Source organism: Heterodontus francisci, chromosome 17, assembly GCF_036365525.1.
Source record: "Heterodontus francisci isolate sHetFra1 chromosome 17, sHetFra1.hap1, whole genome shotgun sequence".
NCBI lineage: Eukaryota > Metazoa > Chordata > Chondrichthyes > Heterodontiformes > Heterodontidae > Heterodontus > Heterodontus francisci.
In genome coordinates this window covers 94827934-94843073 of record NC_090387.1, presented here as the reverse complement: position 1 = coordinate 94843073, position 15140 = coordinate 94827934, and positions in this window count along the sequence as shown.

Sequence of the window (15140 nt, the reverse complement as noted above, 5' to 3'; positions counted from 1 at the left end):
TGCAGGGGCAGTTGGATTAGAGATGGTTCAGTGCAGGGGGAGTTGGATTAGAGATGGTTCAGTGCAGGGGCATTTGGATTGGAGATGGTTCAGTGCAGGGGGAGTTTGATTAGAGATGGTTCAGTGCAGGGGCATTTGGATTGGAGATGGTTCAGTGCAGGGGGAGTTGGATTAGAGATGGTTCAGTGCAGGGGCAGTTGGATTAGAGATGGTTCAGTGCAGGGGCAGTTGGATTCGAGATGGTTCAGTGCAGGGGGAGTTGGATTACAGATGGATCAGTGCAGGGTCATTTGGATTGGAGATGGTTCAGTGCCGGGGGAGTTGGATTAGAGATGGTTCAGTCCAGGGGGAGTTGGATTAGAGATGGTTCAGTGCAGGGCATTTGGATTAGAGATGGTTCAGTCCAGGGGGAGTTGGATTAGAGGTGGTTCAGTGCAGGGCATTTGGATTAGAGATGGTTCAGTGCAGGGGGAGTTGGATTAGAGATGGTTCAGTGCAGGGGGAGTTGGATTAGAGATGGTTCAGTGCAGGGGCAGTTGGATTAGAGACGGTTCAGTGCAGGGCGAGTTGGATTAGAGATGGCTCAGTGCAGGGGGAGTTGGATTAGAGATGGTTCAGTGCAGGGGGAGTTTGATTGGAGATGGTTCAGTGCAGGGGGAGTTGGATTAGAGATGTTTCAGTGCAGGGGCAGTTGGACTAGAGACGGTTCAGTGCAGGGGGAGTTGGATTAGAGATGTTTCAGTGCAGGGGGAGTTGGAATAGAGATGGTTCAGTGCAGGGGCAGTTGGATTAGAGATGGTTCAATGCAGGGGGAGTTGGGTTAGAGATGGTTCAGTGCAGGGGCATTTGGATTAGAGATGGTTCAGTGCAGGGGGAGTTGGATTAGAGATGGTTCAGTGCAGGGGCATTTGGATTCGAGATGGTTCAGTGCAGGGGGAGTTGGATTAGAGATGGTTCAGTGCAGGGGGAGTTGGATTAGAGATGGTTCAGTGCAGGGGGAGTTGGATTAGAGATGGTTCAGTGCAGGGGCAGTTGGACTAGAGACGGTTCAGTGCAGGGGGAGTTGGATTAGAGATGGTTCAGTGCAGGGGGAGTTGGATTAGAGATGATTCAGTGCAGGGGCAGTTGGACTAGAGACGGTTCAGTGCAGGGGGAGTTGGATTAGAGATGTTTCAGTGCAGGGGGAGTTGGATTGGAGATGGTTCAGTGCAGGGGCAGTTGGATTAGAGATGGTTCAGTGCAGGGGGAGTTGGATTAGAGATGGTTATGTGCAGGGGCATTTGGATTAGAGATGGTTCAGTGCAGGGGGAGTTGGATTAGAGATGGTTCAGTGCAGGGGCATTTGGATTAGAGATGGTTCAGTGCAGGGGGAGTTGGATTAGAGATGGTTCAGTGCAGGGGCAGTTGGATTAGAGATGGTTCAGTGCAGGGGCATTTGGATTAGAGATGGTTCAGTGCAGGGGGAGTTGGATTAGAGATGGTTCAGTGCAGTGGCATTTGGATTAGAGATGGTTCAGTGCAGGGGGAGTTGGATTCGAGATGGTTCAGTGCAGGGGCAGTTGGATTAGAGATGGTTCAGTGCAGGGGGATTTGGATTAGAGATGGTTCACTGCAGGGGGAGATGGATTAGAGATGGTTCAGAGCACGGGCAGTTGGATTAGAGACGGTTCAGTGCAGGGGGAGTGGGACTAGAGATGGTTCAGTGCAGGGGCAGTTGGATTAGAGATGTTTCAGTGCAGGGGCAGTTGGATTAGAGATGGTTCAGCGCAGGCGAGTTGGATTAGAGATGGTTCATTGCAGGGGGAGTTGGACTAGAGGTGGTTCAGTGCAGTGGGAGTTGGATTAGAGATGGTTCACTGCCGGGGGAGTTGGATTAGAGATGGTTCAGTGCTGGGGCAGTTGGATTAGAGATGGTTCAGTGCAGGGGCATTTGGATTAGAGATGGTTCAGTGCAGGGGTAGTTGGATTAGAGATGGTTCAGTGCAGGGCATTTGGATTAGAGATGGTTCAGTGCAGGGGTAGTTGGATTAGAGATGGTTCAGTGCAGGGCATTTGGATTAGAGATGGTTCAGTGCAGGGGTAGTTGGATTAGAGATGGTTCAGTGCAGGGGCAGTTGGATTAGAGATGGTTCAGTGCAGGGGCAGTTGGATTAGAGACGGTTCAGTGCAGGGGGAGTTGTATTAGAGATGGTTCAGTGCAGGGGCAGTTGGATTAGAGACGATTCAGTGCAGGGGGAGTTGGATTAGAGATTGATCAGTGCAGGGGGAGTTGGATTAGAGATGGTACAGTGCAGGGGCAGTTGGACTAGAGACGGTTCAGTGCAGGGGGAGATGGATTAGAGATGTTTCAGTGCAGGGGGAGTTGGATTAGAGATGGTTCAGTGCAGGGGCAGTTGGATTAGAGATGGGTCAGTGCAGGGGGAGTTGGATTAGAGATGGTTCAGTGCAGGGGCATTTGGATTAGAGATGGTTCAGTGCAGGGGGAGTTGGATTAGAGATGGTTCAGTGCAGGGGCATTTGGATTAGAGATAGTTCAGTGCAGGGGGAGTTGGATTAGAGATGGTTCAGTGCAGGGGCAGTTGGATTAGAGATGGTTCAGTGCAGGGGCATTTGGATTAGAGATGGTTCAGTGCAGGGGGAGTTGGATTAGAGATGGTTCAGTGAAGGGGCATTTGGATTAGAGATGGTTCACTGCAGGGGGAGTTGGATTCGAGATGGTTCAGTGCAGGGGCAGTTGGATTAGAGACGGTTCAGTGCAGGGGCAGTTGGATTAGAGATGGTTCAGTGCAGGGGCAGTTGGATTAGAGATGGTTCAGTGCAGGGGGAGTTGGATTAGAGATGGTTCAGTGCAGGGTCATTTGGATTGGAGATGGTTAAGTGCCGGGGGAGTTGGATTAGAGATGGTTCAGTCCAGGGGGAGTTGGATTAGAGATGGTTCATTGCAGGGCATTTGGATTAGAGATGGTTCAGTCCAGGGGGAGTTGGAGTAGAGATGGTTCAGTGCAGGGCATTTGGATTAGAGATGGTTCAGTGCAGGGGGAGTTGAATTAGAGATGGTTCAGTGCAGGGGGTGTTGGATTAGAGATGGTTCAGTGCAGGGTCAGTTGGATTAGAGACGGTTCAGTGCAGGGGGAGTTGGATTAGAGATGGTTCAGTGCAGTGGGAGTTGGATTAGAGATGGTTCAGTGCAGGGGGAGTTGGACTAGAGATGGTTCAGTGCAGGGGGAGTTGGATTAGAGATGGTTCAGTGCAGGGGCAGTTGGAGTAGAGATGTTTCAGTGCAGGGGGAGTTGGAGTAGAGATGTTTCAGTGCAGGGGCAGTTGGACTAGAGACGGTTCAGTGCAGGGGGAGTTGGATTAGAGATGTTTCAGTGCAGGGGGAGTTGGATTAGAGATGGTTCAGTGCAGGGGCAGTTGGATTAGAGATAGTTCAGTGCAGGGGGAGTTGGATTAGAGATGGTTCAGTGCAGGGGCATTTGGATTAGAGATGGTTCAGTGCAGGGGGAGTTGGATTAGAGATGGTTCAGTGCAGGGGCATTTGGATTAGAGATGGTGCAGTCCAGGGGGAGTTGGATTAGAGATGGTTCAGTGCAGGGCAGTTGGATTAGAGATAGTTCAGTGCAGGGGGAGTTGGATTAGAGATGGTTCAGTGCAGGGGGAGTTGGATTAGAGATGGTTCAGTGCAGGGGCAGTTGGATTAGAGACGGTTCAGTGCAGGGCGAGTTGGATTAGAGATGGCTCAGTGCAGGGGGAGTTGGATTAGAGATGATTCAGTGCAGGGGGAGTTGGATTAGAGATGATTCAGTGCAGGGGGAGTTGGATTAGAGATGGTTCAGTGCCGGGGCAGTTGGACTAGAGACGGTTCAGTGCAGGGGGAGTTGGATTAGAGATGTTTCAGTGCAGTGGGAGTTGGATTAGAGATGGTTCAGTGCAGGGGGAGTTGGAATAGAGATGGTTCAGTGCAGGGGGAGTTGGATTAGAGATGGTTTAGTGCAGGGGCATTTGGATTAGAGATGGGTCAGTGCAGGGGGAGTTGGATTAGAGATGTTTCAGTGCTGGGGCAGTTGGATTAGAGATGGTTCAGTGCAGGGGCATTTGGATTAGAGATGGTTCAGTGCAGGGGTAGTTGGATTAGAGATGGTTCAGTGCAGGGCATTTGGATTAGAGATGGTTCAGTGCAGGGGTAGTTGGATTAGAGATGGTTCAGTGCAGGGCATTTGGATTAGAGATGGTTCAGTGCAGGGGTAGTTGGATTAGAGATGGTTCAGTGCAGGGGCAGTTGGATTAGAGATGGTTCAGTGCAGGGGCAGTTGGATTAGAGACGGTTCAGTGCAGGGGGAGTTGTATTAGAGATGGTTCAGTGCAGGGGCAGTTGGATTAGAGACGATTCAGTGCAGGGGGAGTTGGATTAGAGATTGATCAGTGCAGGGGGAGTTGGATTAGAGATGGTACAGTGCAGGGGCAGTTGGACTAGAGACGGTTCAGTGCAGGGGGAGATGGATTAGAGATGTTTCAGTGCAGGGGGAGTTGGATTAGAGATGGTTCAGTGCAGGGGCAGTTGGATTAGAGATGGGTCAGTGCAGGGGGAGTTGGATTAGAGATGGTTCAGTGCAGGGGCATTTGGATTAGAGATGGTTCAGTGCAGGGGGAGTTGGATTAGAGATGGTTCAGTGCAGGGGCATTTGGATTAGAGATAGTTCAGTGCAGGGGGAGTTGGATTAGAGATGGTTCAGTGCAGGGGCAGTTGGATTAGAGATGGTTCAGTGCAGGGGCATTTGGATTAGAGATGGTTCAGTGCAGGGGGAGTTGGATTAGAGATGGTTCAGTGAAGGGGCATTTGGATTAGAGATGGTTCACTGCAGGGGGAGTTGGATTCGAGATGGTTCAGTGCAGGGGCAGTTGGATTAGAGACGGTTCAGTGCAGGGGCAGTTGGATTAGAGATGGTTCAGTGCAGGGGCAGTTGGATTAGAGATGGTTCAGTGCAGGGGGAGTTGGATTAGAGATGGTTCAGTGCAGGGTCATTTGGATTGGAGATGGTTCAGTGCCGGGGGAGTTGGATTAGAGATGGTTCAGTCCAGGGGGAGTTGGATTAGAGATGGTTCATTGCAGGGCATTTGGATTAGAGATGGTTCAGTCCAGGGGGAGTAGGATTAGAGATGGTTCAGTGCAGGGCATTTGGATTAGAGATGGTTCAGTGCAGGGGGAGTTGGATTCGAGATGGTTCAGTGCAGGGGGTGTTGGATTAGAGATGGTTCAGTGCAGGGTCAGTTGGATTAGAGACGGTTCAGTGCAGGGGGAGTTGGATTAGAGATGGTTCAGTGCAGGGGGAGTTGGATTAGAGATGGTTCAGTGCAGGGGGAGTTGGACTAGAGATGGTTCAGTGCAGGGGGAGTTGGATTAGAGATGGTTCAGTGCAGGGGCAGTTGGAGTAGAGATGTTTCAGTGCAGGGGGAGTTGGAGTAGAGATGTTTCAGTGCAGGGGCAGTTGGACTAGAGACGGTTCAGTGCAGGGGGAGTTGGATTAGAGATGTTTCAGTGCAGGGGGAGTTGGATTAGAGATGGTTCAGTGCAGGGGCAGTTGGATTAGAGATAGTTCAGTGCAGGGGGAGTTGGATTAGAGATGGTTCAGTGCAGGGGCATTTGGATTAGAGATGGTTCAGTGCAGGGGGAGTTGGATTAGAGATGGTTCAGTGCAGGGGCATTTGGATTAGAGATGGTGCAGTCCAGGGGGTGTTGGATTAGAGATGGTTCAGTGCAGGGCATTTGGATTAGAGATGGTTCAGTGCAGGGGTAGTTGGATTAGAGATGGTTCAGTGCAGGGGGAGTTGGATTAGAGATGGTTCAGTGCAGGGGCAGTTGGATTAGAGACGGTTCAGTGCAGGGCGAGTTGGATTAGAGATGGCTCAGTGCAGGGGGAGTTGGATTAGAGATGATTCAGTGCAGGGGGAGTTGGATTAGAGATGGTTCAGTGCAGGGGGAGTTGGATTAGAGATGGTTCAGTGCCGGGGCAGTTGGACTAGAGACGGTTCAGTGCAGGGGGAGTTGGATTAGAGATGTTTCAGTGCAGTGGGAGTTGGATTAGAGATGGTTCAGTGCAGGGGGATTTGGATTAGAGATGGTTCAGTGCAGGGGGAGTTGGATTAGAGATGGTTTAGTGCAGGGGCATTTGGATTAGAGATGGGTCAGTGCAGGGGGAGTTGGATTAGAGATGTTTCAGTGCAGGGGCATTTGGATTAGAGATGGTTCAGTGCATGGGGAGTTGGATTAGAGATGGTTCAGTGCAGGGGGAGTTGGATTAGAGATGGTTCAGTGCAGGGGGAGTTGGATTAGAGATGGTTCAGTGCAGGGGCAGTTGGACTAGAGACGGTTCAGTGCAGGGGGAGTTGGATTAGAGATGGTTCAGTGCAGGGGGAGTTGGATTAGAGATGGTTCAGTCCAGGGGGAGTTGGATTAGAGATGGTTCATTTCAGGGCATTTGGATTAGAGATGGTTCAGTCCAGGGGGAGTTGGATTAGAGATGGTTCAGTGCAGGGCATTTGGATTAGAGATGGTTCAGTGCAGGGGGAGTTGGATTAGAGATGGTTCAGTGCAGGGGGTGTTGGATTAGAGATGGTTCAGTGCAGGGGCAGGTGGATTAGAGACGGTTCAGTGCAGGGGGAGTTGGATTAGAGATGGTTCAGTGCAGGGGGAGTTGGATTAGAGATGGTTCAGTGCAGGGGGAGTTGGACTAGAGATGGTTCAGTGCAGGGGGAGATGGATTAGAGATGGTTCAGTGCAGGGGCAGTTGGAGTAGAGATGGTTCAGTGCAGGGGGAGTTGGATTAGAGATGGTTCAGTCCAGGGGGAGTTGGATTAGAGATGGTTCAGTGCAGGGCATTTGGATTAGAGATGGTTCAGTGCAGGGGTAGTTGGATTAGAGATGGTTCAGTGCAGGGGGAGTTGGATTAGAGATGGTTCAGTGCAGGGGCAGTTGGATTAGAGACGGTTCAGTGCAGGGCGAGTTGGATTAGAGATGGCTCAGTGCAGGGGGAGTTGGATTAGAGATGATTCAGTGCAGGGGGAGTCTGATTAGAGATGGTTCAGTGCAGGGGGAGTTGGATTAGAGATGGTTCAGTGCAGGGGCAGTTGGACTAGAGACGGTTCAGTGCAGGGGGAATTGGATTAGAGATGTTTCAGTGCAGGGGAGTTGGATTAGAGATGGTTCAGTGCAGGGGCAGTTGGATTAGAGATGGTTCAGTGCAGGGGTAGTTGGATTAGAGATGGTTCAGTGCAGGGGCATTTGGATTAGAGATGGTTCAGTGCAGGGGGAGTTGGATTAGAGATGGTTCAGTGCAGGGGCATTTGGATTAGAGATGGTTCAGTGCAGGGGGAGTTGGATTAGAGATGGTTCAGTGCAGGGGGAGTTGGATTAGAGATGGTTCAGTGCAGGGGGAGTTGGATTAGAGATGGTTCAGTGCAGGGGCAGTTGGACTAGAGACGGTTCAGTGCAGGGGGAGTTGGATTAGAGATGGTTCAGTGCAGGGGGAGTTGGATTAGAGATGGTTCAGTGCAGGGGCAGTTGGACTAGAGACGGTTCAGTGCAGGGGGAGTTGGATTAGAGATGTTTCAGTGCAGGGGGAGTTGGATTAGAGATGGTTCAGAGCAGGGGCAGTTGGATTAGAGATGGTTCAGTGCAGGGGGAGTTGGATTAGAGATGGTTCAGTGCAGGGGCATTTGGATTAGAGATGGTTCAGTGCAGGGGGAGTTGCATTAGAGATGGTTCAGTGCAGGGGCATTTGGATTAGAGATGGTTCCGTGCAGGGGGAGTTGGATTAGAGATGGTACAGTGCAGGGGCAGTTGGACTAGAGACGGTTCAGTGCAGGGGGAGATGGATTAGAGATGTTTCAGTGCAGGGGGAGTTGGATTAGAGATGGTTCAGTGCAGGGGCAGTTGGATTAGAGATGGGTCAGTGCAGGGGGAGTTGGATTAGAGATGGTTCAGTGCAGGGGCATTTGGATTAGAGATGGTTCAGTGCAGGGGGAGTTGGATTAGAGATGGTTCAGTGCAGGGGCATTTGGATTAGAGATGGTTCAGTGCAGGGGGAGTTGGATTAGAGATGGTTCAGTGCAGGGGGAGTTGGATTAGAGATGGTTCAGTGCAGGGGGAGTTGGATTAGAGATGGTTCAGTGCAGGGGCAGTTGGACTAGAGACGGTTCAGTGCAGGGGGAGTTGGATTAGAGATGGTTCAGTGCAGGGGGAGTTGGATTAGAGATGGTTCAGTGCAGGGGCAGTTGGACTAAAGACGGTTCAGTGCAGGGGGAGTTGGATTAGAGATGTTTCAGTGCAGGGGGAGTTGGATTAGAGATTGTTCAGTGCAGGGGCAGTTGGATTAGAGATGGTTCAGTGCAGGGGGAGTTGGATTAGAGATGGTTCAGTGCAGGGGCATTTGGATTAGAGATGGTTCAGTGCAGGGGGAGTTGGATTAGAGATGGTTCAGTGCAGGGGCATTTGGATTAGAGATGGTTCCGTGCAGGGGGAGTTGGATTAGAGATGGTACAGTGCAGGGGCAGTTGGACTAGAGACGGTTCAGTGCAGGGGGAGATGGATTAGAGATGTTTCAGTGCAGGGGGAGTTGGATTAGAGATGGTTCAGTGCAGGGGCAGTTGGATTAGAGATGGGTCAGTGCAGGGGGAGTTGGATTAGAGATGGTTCAGTGCAGGGGCATTTGGATTAGAGATGGTTCAGTGCAGGGGGAGTTGGATTAGAGATGGTTCAGTGCAGGGGCATTTGGATTAGAGATGGTTCAGTGCAGGGGGAGTTGGATTAGAGATGGTTCAGTGCAGGGGCAGTTGGATTAGAGATGGTTCAGTGCAGGGGCATTTGGATTAGAGATGGTTCAGTGCAGGGGGAGTTGGATTAGAGATGGTTCAGTGCAGGGGCATTTGGATTAGAGATGGTTCAGTGCAGGGGGAGTTGGATTCGAGATGGTTCAGTGCAGGGGCAGTTGGATTAGAGACGGTTCAGTGCAGGGGCTGTTGGATTAGAGATGGTTCAGTGCAGGGGCAGTTGGATTAGAGATGGTTCAGTGCAGGGGGAGTTGGATTAGAGATGGTTCAGTGCAGGGTCATTTGGATTGGAGATGGTTCAGCGCCGGGGGAGTTGGATTAGAGATGGTTCAGTCCAGGGGGAGTTGGATTAGAGATGGTTCATTGCAGGGCATTTGGATTAGAGATGGTTCAGTCCAGGGGGAGTTGGATTAGAGATGGTTCAGTGCAGGGCATTTGGATTAGAGATGGTTCAGTGCAGGGGGAGTTGGATTAGAGATGGTTCAGTGCAGGGGGAGTTGGATTAGAGATGGTTCAGTGCAGGGGCAGTTGGATTAGAGACGGTTCAGTGCAGGGGGAGTAGGATTAGAGATGGTTCAGTGCAAGGGGAGTTGGATTAGAGATGGTTCAGTGCAGGGGGAGTTGGACTAGAGATGGTTCAGTGCAGGGTGAGTTGGATTAGAGATGGTTCAGTGCAGTGGCAGTTGGAGTAGAGATGTTTCAGTGCATGGGGAGTTGGAGTAGAGATATTTCAGTGCAGGGGGAGTTGGATTAGAGATGGTTCAGTGCAGGGGCAGTTGGATTAGAGATGGTTCAGTGCAGGGGGAGTTGGATTCGAGATGGTTCAGTGCAGGGGCATTTGGATTAGAGATGGTTCAGTGCAGGGGGAGTTCGATTAGAGATGGTTAAGTGCAGGGGGAGTTGGATTAGAGATGGTTCAGTGCAGGGGGAGTTGGATTAGAGATGGTTCAGTGCAGGGGGAGTTGGATTAGAGATGGTTCAGTGCAGGGGCAGTTGGACTAGAGACGGTTCAGTGCAGGGGGAGTTGGATTAGAGATGTTTCAGTGCAGGGGGAGTTGGATTAGAGATGGTTCAGTGCAGGGGCAGTTGGATTAGAGATAGTTCAGTGCAGGGGGAGTTGGATTAGAGATGGTTCAGTGCAGGGGCATTTGGATTAGAGATGGTTCAGTGCAGGGGGAGTTGGATTAGAGATGGTTCAGTGCAGGGGCATTTGGATTAGAGATGGTTCAGTCCAGGGGGAGTTGGATTAGAGATGGTTCAGTGCAGGGGCATTTGGATTAGAGATGGTTCAGTGCAGGGGGAGTTGGATTAGAGATGGTTCAGTGCAGGGGGAGTTGGATTAGAGATGGTTCAGTGCAGGGGCAGTTGGATTAGAGACGGTTCAGTGCAGGGCGAGTTGGATTAGAGATGGCTCAGTGCAGGGGGAGTTGGATTAGAGATGATTCAGTGCAGGGGGAGTTGGATTAGAGATGGTTCAGTGCAGGGGGAGTTGGATTAGAGATAGTTCAGTGCAGGGGCAGTTGGACTAGAGACGGTTCAGTGCAGGGGGAGTTGGATTAGAGATGTTTCAGTGCAGGGGGAGTTGGATTAGAGATGGTTCAGTGCAGGGGCAGTTGGATTAGAGATGGTTCAGTGCAGGGGGAGTTGGATTAGAGATGGTTCAGTGCAGGGGCATTATGATTAGAGATGGTTCAGTGCAGGGGGAGTTGGATTAGAGATGGTTCAGTGCAGGGGCATTTGGATTAGAGATGGTTCAGTGCAGGGGGAGTTGGATTAGAGATGGTTCAGTGCAGGGGGAGATGGATTAGAGATGGTTCAGTGCAGGGGGAGTTGGATTAGAGATGGTTCAGTGCAGGGGCAGTTGGACTAGAGACGGTTCAGTGCAGGGGGAGTTGGATTAGAGATGGTTCAGTGCAGGGGCAGTTGGACTAGAGACGGTTCAGTGCAGGGGGAGTTGGATTAGAGATGTTTCAGTGCAGGGGTTGTTGGATTAGAGATGGTTCAGTGCAGGGGCAGTTGGATTAGAGATGGTTCAGTGCAGGGGGAGTTGGATTAGAGATGGTTCAGTGCAGGGGCATTTGGATTAGAGATGGTTCAGTGCAGGGGCATTTGGATTAGAGATGGTTCAGTGCAGGGGCATTTGGATTAGAGATGGTTCCGTGCAGGGGGAGTTGGATTAGAGATGGTACAGTGCAGGGGCATTTGGATTAGAGATGGTTCAGTGCAGGGGGAGTTGGATTAGAGATGGCTCAGTGCAGGGGCAGTTGGATTAGAGATGGTTCAGTGCAGGGGCATTTGGATTGGAGATGGTTCAGTGCAGGGGGAGTTGGATTAGAGATGGTTCAGTGCAGAGGCATTTGGATTAGAGATGGTTCAGTGCAGGGGGAGTTGGATTCGAGATGGTTCAGTGCAGGGGCAGTTGGATTAGAGATGGTTCAGTGCAGGGGGAGTTGGATTAGAGATGGTTCACTGCAGGGGGAGATGGATTAGAGATGGTTCAGTGCAGGGGCAGTTGGATTAGAGACGGTTCAGTGCAGGGGGAGTGGGACTTGAGATGGTTCAGTGCAGGGGCAGTTGGATTAGAGATGTTTCAGTGCAGGGGGAGTTGGATTAGAGATGGTTCAGCGCAGGCGAGTTGGATTAGAGATGGTTCATTGCAGGGGGAGTTGGACTAGAGATGGTTCAGTGCAGTGGGAGTTGGATTAGAGATGGTTCACTGCCGGGGGAGTTGGATTAGAGATGGTTCAGTGCAGGGGCATTTGGATTAGAGATGGTTCAGTGCAGGGGGAGTTGGATTCGAGATGGTTCAGTGAAGGGGCATTTGGTTTAGAGATGGTTCAGTGCAGGGGCATTTGGATTAGAGATGGTTCAGTGCACGGGCAGTTGGATTAGAGACGGTTCAGTGCAGGGGGAGTGGGACTAGAGATGGTTCAGTGCAGGGGCAGTTGGATTAGAGATGTTTCAGTGCAGGGGCAGTTGGATTAGAGATGGTTCAGCGCAGGCGAGTTGGATTAGAGATGGTTCATTGCAGGGGGAGTTGGACTAGAGATGGTTCAGTGCAGTGGGAGTTGGATTAGAGATGGTTCACTGCCGGGGGAGTTGGATTAGAAATGGTTCAGTGCAGGGGCATTTGGATTAGAGATGGTTCAGTGCAGGGGGAGTTGGATTAGAGATGGTTCAGTGCAGGGGCATTTGGATTAGAGATGGTTCATTGCAGGGGGAGTTGGACTAGAGATGGTTCAGTGCAGTGGGAGTTGGATTAGAGATGTTTCAGTGCAGGGGCATTTGGATTAGAGATGGTTCAGTGCAGGGGGAGTTGGATTAGAGATGGTTCAGTGCAGGGGGAGTTGGATTAGAGATGGTTCAGTGCAGGGGGAGTTGGATTAGAGATGGTTCAGTGCAGGGGCAGTTGGACTAGAGACGGTACAGTGCAGGGGGAGTTGGATTAGAGATGGTTCAGTGCAGGGGCATTTGGATTAGAGATGTTTCAGTGCAGGGGGAGTTGGATTAGAGATGGTTCAGTGCAGGGGCATTTCGATTCGAGATGGTTCAGTGCAGGGGGAGTTGGACTAGAGATGGTTCAGTGCAGGGGGAGTTGGATTAGAGATGGTTCAGTGCAGGGGGAGATGGATTAGAGATGGTTCAGTGCAGGGGCAGTTGGACTAGAGACGGTTCAGTGCAGGGGGAGTTGGATTAGAGATGGTTCAGTGCAGGGGGAGTTGGATTAGAGATGGTTCAGTGCAGGGGGAGTGGGACTAGAGACGGTACAGTGCAGGGGGAGTTGGATTAGAGATGTTTCAGTGCAGGGGGAGTTGGATTAGTGATGGTTCAGTTCAGGGGCAGTTGGATTAGAGATGGCTCAGTGCAGGGGGAGTTGGATTTGAGATGGTTCAGTGCAGGGGCATTTGGATTAGAGATGGTTCAGTGCAGGGGGAGTTGGATTAGAGATGGTTCAGTGCAGGGGCATTTGGATTCGAGATGGTTCAGTGCAGGGGGAGTTGGATTAGAGATGATTCAGTGCAGGGGCAGTTGGATTAGAGATGGTTCAGTGCAGGGGCATTTGGATTAGAGATGGTTCAGTGCAGGGGGAGTTGGATTAGAGATGGTTCAGTGCAGTGGCATTTGGATTAGAGATGGTTCAGTGCAGCGGCAGTTGGATTCGAGATGGTTCAGTGCAGGGTGAGTTGGATTAGAGACGGTTCAGTGCAGTGGCATTTGGATTAGAGATGGTTCAGTGCAGGGGCATTTGGATTAGAGATGGTTCAGTGCAGGGGGAGTTGGATTAAAGATGGCTCAGTGCAGGGGCAGTTGGATTAGAGATGGTTCAGTGCAGGGGCATTTGGATTAGAGATGGTTCAGTGCAGGGGGAGTTGGATTAGAGATGGTTCAGTGCAGGGGCATTTGGATTGGAGATGGTTCAGTGCAGGGGGAGTTGGATTCGAGATGGTTCAGTGCATGGTCATTTGGATTAGAGATGGTTCAGTGCAGGGTGAGTTGGATTAGAGATGGTTCACTGCAGGGGGAGATGGATTAGAGATGGTTCAGTGCACGGGCAGTTGGATTAGAGACGGTTCAGTGCAGGGGGAGTGGGACTAGAGATGGTTCAGTGCAGGGGCAGTTGGATTAGAGATGTTTCAGTGCAGGGGCAGTTGGATTAGAGATGGTTCAGCGCAGGCCAGTTGGATTAGAGATGGTTCATTGCAGGGGGAGTTGGACTAGAGATGGTTCAGTGCAGTGGGAGTTGGATTAGAGATGTTTCAGTGCAGGGGCATTTGGATTAGAGATGGTTCAGTGCAGGGGGAGTTGGATTAGAGATGGTTCAGTGCAGGGGGAGTTGGATTAGAGATGGTTCAGTGCAGGGGGAGTTGGATTAGAGATGGTTCAGTGCAGGGGCAGTTGGACTAGAGACGGTTCAGTGCAGGGGGAGTTGGATTAGAGATGGTTCAGTGCAGGGGCATTTGGATTAGAGATGGTTCAGTGCAGGGGGAGTTGGATTAGAGACGGTTCAGTGCAGGGGCATTTGGATTAGAAATGGTTCAGTGCAGGGGGAGTTGGATTAGAGATGGTTCAGTGCACGGGCAGTTGGATTAGAGACGGTTCAGTGCAGGGGGAGTGGGACTAGAGATGGTTCAGTGCAGGGGCATTTGGATTAGAGATGGTTCAGTGCAGGCGGAGTTGGATTAGAGACGGTTCAGTGCAGGGGGAGTTGGATTAGAGATGGTTCAGTGCAGGGGCAGTTGGACTAGAGACGGTTCAGTGCAGGGGGAGTTGGATTAGAGATGGTTCAGTGCAGGGGGAGTTGGATTAGAGATTGTTCAGTGCAGGGGCAGTTGGACTAGAGATGGTTCAGTGCAGGGGGAGTTGGAGAAGAGATGTTTCAGTGCAGGGGGAGTTGGATTAGAGATGGTTCAGTGCAGGGGCAGTTGGATTAGAGATGGTTCAGTGCAGGGGCAGTTGGATTAGAGATGGTTCAGTGCAGGGGCATTTGGATTAGAGATGGTTCAGTGCTGGGGGAGTTGGATTAGAGACGGTTCAGTGCAGGGGCATTTGGATTGGAGATGGTTCAGTGCAGGGGGAGTTGGATTAGAGATGGCTCAGTGCAGGGGCAGTTGGATTAGAGATGGTTCAGTGCAGGGGCATTTGGATTAGAGATGGTTCAGTGCAGGGGGAGTTGGATTAGAGATGGTTCAGTGCAGGGGCATTTGGATTAGAGATGGTTCAGTGCAGGGGGAGTTGGATTCGAGATGGTTCAGTGCAGGGGCAGTTGGATTAGAGATGGTTCAGTGCAGGGGGAGTTGGATTAGAGATGGTTCACTGCAGGGGGAGATGAATTAGAGATGGTTCAGTGCACGGGCAGTTGGATTAGAGACGGTTCAGTGCAGGGGGAGTGGGACTAGAGATGGTTCAGTGCAGGGGCAGTTGGATTAGAGATGTTTCAGTGCAGGGGCAGTTGGATTAGAGATGGTTCAGCGCAGGCGAGTTGGATTAGAGATGGTTCATTGCAGGGGGAGTTGGACTAGAGATGGTTCTGTGCAGTGGGAGTTGGATTAGAGATGGTTCACTGCCGGGGGACTTGGATTAGAGATGGTTCAGTGCAGGGGCATTTGGATTAGAGATGGTTCAGTGCAGGGGGAGTTGTATTAGAGATGGTTCAGTGCTGGGGCAGTTGGAGTAGAGATGGTTCAGTGAAGGGGCATTTGGATTAGAGATGGTTCAGTGCAGGGGCATTTGGATTAGAGATGGTTCAGTGCAGGGGTAGTTGGATTAGAGATGGTTCAGTGCAGGGGCAGTTGGATTAGAGACGATTCAGTGCA